Source organism: Rhinopithecus roxellana, chromosome 16 (assembly GCF_007565055.1).
Source record: "Rhinopithecus roxellana isolate Shanxi Qingling chromosome 16, ASM756505v1, whole genome shotgun sequence".
Taxonomy (NCBI): domain Eukaryota; kingdom Metazoa; phylum Chordata; class Mammalia; order Primates; family Cercopithecidae; genus Rhinopithecus; species Rhinopithecus roxellana.
The window spans coordinates 60,354,587-60,361,809 of record NC_044564.1 but is presented as its reverse complement, the minus strand read 5'-3'; the positions used below and the strand labels follow the sequence as shown (position 1 = coordinate 60,361,809).

General features: G+C 44.3%; 1 long non-coding RNA gene across 1 annotated transcript; it reads right to left on the bottom strand.

The window, feature by feature from the left end:
• Positions 1-264: 264 nt before the first annotated feature.
• Positions 265-4,014, bottom strand: LOC115894035. Its single transcript, XR_004054089.1, has 3 exons — positions 3,700-4,014; positions 1,984-2,065; positions 265-1,200 (listed from the first exon to the last, which is right to left on the bottom strand). It is a non-coding gene; the product is annotated as an uncharacterized LOC115894035 (long non-coding RNA).
• Between the last annotated feature and the right edge of the window lie 3,209 nt (positions 4,015-7,223).

Genomic DNA, 7,223 nt, shown 5'->3' with positions numbered 1-7,223 from the left:
ATAAAAATAGTAATATTTGTAGAAGTGAATATTTAAGTTATTTGAGGACTAAAACTATTAATTATTGTTTCCTTTATGTATTTAGTAGTAAGTTAATAAAGTATGTTAGACATAAGCTAACACCTATAGGAAAAGGTCTCAGATATTAGTTTTAGTGTTTTATGAAATTTCTCACTATCTTCAGAACGTGTCACTTGAATCTATGCTGTGTTTCTCCATTTAGCTGCATTTAACAAAAACCACGGTAGTCCTCACAAAGAAAATATGATTAGCAACAATTTATTCCATACCTTGGTTAATAATTTATCATCACTATAGAAGTGAAAATATTGGATTTGAAGTCAAACAGATCTAGGTTCAAAATTCTAGGTTGGCCACTCACTATGTCAGCTTGGCCAAATGACTTATCCTCTCTTGTCCTGTTTCCTCACTTACATAATGGGGCTAATAATACTTAACTGGCAAGGCAGTTAAGATTGCAAATGAGGCAGTGGCTTTCAAACTTTTAATCACTAGCCACATGATCAAAAAGGAAGTTTTGCAAAAAAAAAAAAAAAAAAAAAAATACTTAGTACATATACTGTACTCTGTGTTTTTTCCTACTTTTCTTTCATTTCAGAAGTTGTTTATGACCCACTAGATTTGCAACCCACACAAGGTCATGATGTGCCTTTTCAAAAACGGGTGAACTATAACATGCTTAGCACGATGCTTAGTACATAATACAAGTGTAACAACTGATTACTATTATTGTCATCATGATTATTTTTAGTCTCCTGTTAGGATGCCTCATGATAAATGAGAATAAATCTTCCAAGTACTTCTAGGAACTAACTCCTTTGGATGGGGTCCAAAACAGACTCATACTCATCGTATGCTGAATTATGCACTAGAGGGGGGTGTGCTATAGCAAAGCTCCTGTGTGCTATTTATCACAGAATGTTAGAGCTGGAAGGGAACTAAGAAAATGTCTTGTCCTATTGCTTCATTTTTCCTTCATGTAAGTATTTGGAGTTTTTAAATATTCTACATGTATTGCTCACTGATAAGTTGGAAAACTGGCTTCTTTGATCCAGAATGTGGAGGTGATGATGAATAGCTGGTGGGATGGAGGGCACTGGATCATGTCTGAGTTCTTGTCCTGCTTCTGGCACCAAATAGTTGGATGATTTTAAATTCTCAGGGTCTTCGTTTCTTTACCTGCAAAAATGAGGTAATTTCAACAAAAGATTAGCCTGCTTCTGATGTTCTTTGACTTAAAATTTCCAAATGGTAAACCAGTCCAGAAGTTTAATAGATACTGCAGCATTAGGACACTCTTTGGTTGTAAATCTGCTCTGAATATATTAACACGTGTGTAGCAGGCTGCAGTCTTACTTCCATCACTACTCAGATGAGCAGAGAAACTTTGGCTTCTCTATTTGCTGTACCTCCCGTTCTTCAGCAGCATCACCCTGAATAATTCACAGTCTCATTTGTATAATAATAACTCAGACTCTGCAGTCACCTTAACCCATCCCTACTTCTTTCTCTAAGATGTTTGGTTGCAGTAGAGACAAGAACATCTAGGACTTCACAGTGTCAGAAAAGTTGGGCTTATGCCATTTACTTGTACTGTCCTCTGTATCCCCTGATTTTTGGGTCCCTTTTCTACTTGCTTGTTGCTCTCCTCGGTAACAATCATCACTGAGTTTTCGAGCTAGTTGAAATCGCTACCAGTGGTGTAAGATGATATTTCCTCAACTATGTTCCCAGATAGCAGACAGATTTACCAGCTGGGTTCTTCTTAAATGAGGTCAGATCCGCAGGCAGAGGGATACATTTCTTTCCCACAAAAGTAACAGCAAAGGAATATTAGGGGTTTTAAAACTTTCTGTTTCTCTAACATGCAACTTTGGATGATGAAAGTGGGATTGCCAGTTTATGGGGGCGCATGTGGCAATGAGAAAGCCAAGTTGGAGTTTACATCTTGGGTGCAATCACCTATGGGGAGGCTGAGATTTCTGGATCCATCCTTAAGTCACAGGGGGCAGATGTCCATCATCCCTGCACAGCTTTTCAGCTCCTGTGAAATCAGAATGATTGGAGGGTAAACCTAGCTTGGAGGCTTGCACAGGAATTGATTTCTTCCTGATTTTCACTATGACGCTAACCATAAAAAAACAAAAACAAAAAGCCAAGAGACAATCATGCCAGGATGCTCATCCCGCACCCCCAAATTGCTGGAAAACTAAACTTCGTTTAGCGAGATTCTTTTCAAAAATATGTGACTTATTTTTGGAGTACATAGGGGGCAGAGGATTACTGACCAATCCTTTGGTGGCTTTCAGCAGCACAGCATGCAGATGCTGGAAATAAATGGGCAGCTTGAGAAAACAGTCAGGATGCTGGATCATTAAGTCAAATCTAAGGGGGTCTGTTTATATTAAGTCAAATCTAAGGGGGTCTGTTTACGTTTGCTCTTTCAAAGACAGCCTGGAGTCTGCAGGAACAAGTATTGTGTGTATGTGCTGGCCTGAACATAGAATGAGCAATCGAGGTGGCTGGTGAGTTCTAGCTTTACTTTATTTAACCTTTCTGACCAAGTTTCTAATAAATTTTGATGGGCCAACTGCCAATGGTGGCTTCCAGCTGCTGACTTTTTCCACTTGTTGGAGATCCTGTGAGTAGTGAAGAAGGTTAAAATCCATCTCTTAGCTAACAACACACACAGTGCACCTTAGTCATCTTGGGTTCTGTGGATGAAGAGTGCATAGCCCAACAACTGGGTGCTTGTCTAGGGAAGAGGGTGTTATAGTGTCCTTCAGAGAAGCTAAGGAGCACTGCATTTCCAACATCATAAAAGCAAGTGGCATGATAGCAAAACAAGTTATCACACTAAGATTTTGGTTCAAATACTTCCCTGCCTTCTTCGTTGCCTTCAAAGTGGATCCTACAAGCATCCCCGAAGGAAGCTGCCAAGGTGAACTGGGGCGGACACAAACTGTGTTTCATTAAAGCACGTTCCTTATATTATTATCACTGCTGTGAAGAGGGCACGACCAGCATTTTTTCCTCCTTTGCGCTGGGACGCAGAGCAGGAAGCGCCCGGGTGTGCATCTCTTAGGAGATGAGTGAATCTGTTGGAGAGGGTCTTTTCTGGCCTGGTGGATGAATGCTGGGGAGTGACGTCACCCCGCCCCCTCCTCTGGTGTGTGTGTGTGTGTGTGTGTGTGTGTGTGTGTTTGTGTTGCCTCCTTCACCCACCACTCCTGCCTGCCCCTCCCTCATCCAGCTCTCTGGCCCTTTCAGTGGGTCAGTGGTCCAGATTCAGGGATTCGCCAGCAGGCGCAGCGGGCCCAGCTCTCCCCGCGTCCGGGCGCACCCACACTCACACTCACGCGCAGGCAACGCGCACACACAATCCCCCAGCGCTGGAGCACAGCAATTCCGTGGGATCCCCAGCACGTTACGAGGATTTTAGAAATCACCCAGACAAGGAAACAAAGGGAGAAGCCTTTCCAATTACTTTCCTGGGCTTTTTTGTTTAATTTCCCCCACCAAACCACCTCGTCTGCAGCCGTAACTACCAGGTTCACGCCAGGTCCAAAGACTGGGCTGGGCTGGCCACCCCACCTACCGCCCCTTGACTCTGTTCAGTCCCTTTCCCAGGCGTCGCCTCGCACCCCTCTCCCCCCACGAGCCTCAGTTTCTGGTTACCTCGCGTGCGCTTCACTTTTGGGGGGAAGAAGAGAAGAAGGGGAGGGAGGCACCGAGGGGGGCAGCCGAGTTGCTATTTGTGGCCAAAGAATCCGCTTTAAAAGAAGAGGCAGCAGGAAGGAGGAAACAGGAGAGGCGGAGGGAGGAGAGGAGACGCGGCCCCGGACCCCCCAGCCGCGAGCGGCGGAGCATCGAGGAGCGGGAGGAGGAGGAAGAGGAGGAGGAGGAGGGAGAAGAGACAAGCGGCGGCGGCGGCAGCGGCAGCGGCAGCGAGAGAAACGGGCGCCGGGCGAGCAGGAGGAGCGAGAGGAGGAGAAACCGCCGCGGAAGCCGCGGGCTCAGAAGGGCCAAGAGGACGGCCCGAGAAGAGGAGGAGGAGGCGGAGGAGGAGGAAAAGGGGGTAGGGGTGGAGGGAGGGCGGGGGGACGCGCTCCTTTGGATGCTGGATTTCGGGTTTTTGGACTCACTCGCTGACTCTCTTCCACTTCCTCGCTCTGGACTGGGCTGGCCGCACGAGGGCTGGGCGGCGGCGGCGGCGGCGACCAGGGGGGCTTCCGCGGCAGCGGCCGCTGCTCCGCTGGATTAAATTGGCCGCCCGGAGGCGGCGGCGCGGGCCGGCGCCGGCTGCGCGGCCGTGGCAGGGCGCGAAGGCGCTGGAGGAAAGTGCTGGTGGCGGCGCGGGAGGCGGTGGCGGCGGCTGCCCAGAGCCAACATGACCAGGTAAGTCCCTGGAACTGACCCCGTCCGCCCCGCTGTGTTCTCCCCTCTGGCTGTTCGGGAATCGCCCTGCGCCCAGCTCCGGCGGCCGGCGCCTCCCTGGCCAGAGCGACACGCTCCCGCTTCCGCGAGCCCGGCGCCCGGGCAGCGGAGCGCACAGTTTGCTCCTCTGAACCTCCTCGGGCAGAGGTCCTCCCCTGCAGGGTTCACTTCTCGCCTGAAACCTTAGACCCGGGAGAGAGGCGACTCTAGAGAATGGGGGTGTCCGGGTATGTGTATTTGTGCGACCCCCGCTTTCTCCTCCTAGGGTGGGCGTAGTATTGGGGGGAAATGGTGGAGCGGTGGGGCAACCCACCCTTACCCAGGGATCCTGCCACCGCCTTTTTTAAAGGCAGGGATTCCTGTTTTAAGGAGGGCTGATTACGGTGAGGGGGCGATTTCTTTTTTCTTTCCTCTGAACTAGTGGGGAGAAGGAGAAATAGCAGGAATCAAAGTCTACGCAGCTGCCATAGAGGAGGGGGATTGTTTGGGAGACCTTTCCGTGGCAGAATCAAAGCTCGTAGTTCAGCTGCGGGAATCTGGTGTACTTAACACATACATTCATTCCGTAGGGAAGGGGACACATCATTTATAATGAAGAGGCAAAGTTGTAGGAAACAATTTAAAAAGAAAGCCACGAACAAACCAAAGATTCTTTGCTTTCCCATAGATTTATTGTAGCTTTTATGTAGGTGTGCAGAAAACTTGCATTACTTCTCTGGACGTCGATTTTCATTTAAAAACACAAACAAGTGAAGTCAGTTTTTAAGTCTTATGCTTAAAAAAATCTCGAACACCAAGTGTGAGCCTGGCTTTCACTAATTGAGTGTTTCAGAATTCCAGATAGTAGTTCCATTCTCCAAAACCAGGACTATCACAATCCACTTGCATTGTTTCCAGTTCGCCTCCCAGTACGCTACTTGCCAAATGTCTCTTGTTTTCTAAAATTCTTAGAGTAATCCCCCAGCCTCATCTACAGTTTGCACCTTAAGTATCTAGGAAGATTCCTGAGGGATCGTTCTCCTTGTATTTCCTTTTAAAGTTTATATATATATATATTTACATGCCCAAAGACACAGTGCCAGTGACTTAACAGAGTGTAGCTAACACATTTTGAACCTCTGAAAGGCTAGTAACTGCTTATGACTTGAGATAGATTTGCTGTTAGATTTACTGAGCTATAAATGTGGACTTTACCCTTTGGTGTGTTCTTTTCTAACCATCCTGTAGCACGTCTGTGGGGAGTTAGTTCAACCATAGATACTTCTGACAATTTTGAGTATTTTTTCTCTGTTTCAAAGTGCACACACCAACCACTCAACTTGAGTAAAACAAGGATGATATACCAAGACTTGAAACATTCTGATGTAAAGGGATCTGTAGATGATAATAACTTAAGATTAAGTTGTATATGTAATATAATATCCAGTAAAAGGCTTAGTATCTTACTTACTTTGAATATATATTGTTTTATGCTACAGACACTATAGCAAAAAGAGAACACATTTTCAATGCTCCGTGTCTGACTTACGGAAACAGACATCCTAAATGGACAGTAAAATTTTCCCTACCTCCCACATTCCATAATTATGTACTGTACTTTGCTTTTCAATGGAGCTAGCAATTCTGTGGCAGATTTCTTAAATTCACCCTCATGCTATCAGCTATTATTGTACTTTCAAAGTGTGAAATTGACAAGCTGGTCAGTTTCATGAATTCAGCTGTCAGATTGTGTCCAGTTAAAAATTGCTAAAAGCTGTAAATGTGCCTGCCTGGAATTTTCTTTTGTGAAGGAAGGACAGCAAGGGGATGGGGGATTAATGGGTGTTATTAATTGTAGATCTTTTAGAATAGGTGCACTCCAGTGTGAGTTGTATCACTGGCTGTTATTGGGAAATACGTTTAGATTTTTACTCCTGTAAAAGTGGCATTCAATTTTTATCTGTATCTTATTTTAAATAGTACTTTACACAGAAATCATCTGTTCTTATAGCCCTTAGTAATATATAATAGGAATAAGATTCAAAGAGGAACAGTGTCTCTCTCAAATATATTTTAATATAGTTGAGTAATATATTACTTTTGCATGCCATGTAAAGAGGTGGATGAATTAAACATTTTATTGTGTAGGTTATGTAACACAGATTCTTCTTGGGCCAGAGCAGTTGTGCAGTTACTCAAGTAATGAAATGCAGCAATTTATTTTAATATATGTGCATTAGAGTAGATAACCATAGATGTAAAACTGCTTAAAGTATTAAATACAGTGATTTGATTTGCCTTTTAAGATTGACTCTTATTTAAATCCAGAATATCTCAAAGTCTGGAACTAAGAATTGGAATCCCCTCATCTGCTGCTATTTGCTAAGCCACTAGGGGCCTGTATAACTGTTCTTATATCCAGGAGGTATCCTGGTATGGCATATGCAAAGCCTTCCTAGAGAGACATTTAAAAAAAAAAAAATCAAGTAGGCATTCCCCCCAAGTTTTTGTTTTTTTCCTTTTTAATACATTAACTCATACTCTGATACTAGTTATAGACAATGATTGAAGACTATTTCAAGAATTTTATTTAGGACTTCTCTGACACTATGATTTTCATATAGAGTGTGAAAAATAGAAAAGAGAAAAGGTATTTGTGCAAATTCATATGTGATTCCAGTTCTCAGTGTATGGCAAAGATAAACAAGAAGGAACATTAATAACTTTTCTTTATTGGACTGATAAGGATGTTATTTGCATAATGTAGGGTTAAAAGATAAATGAAG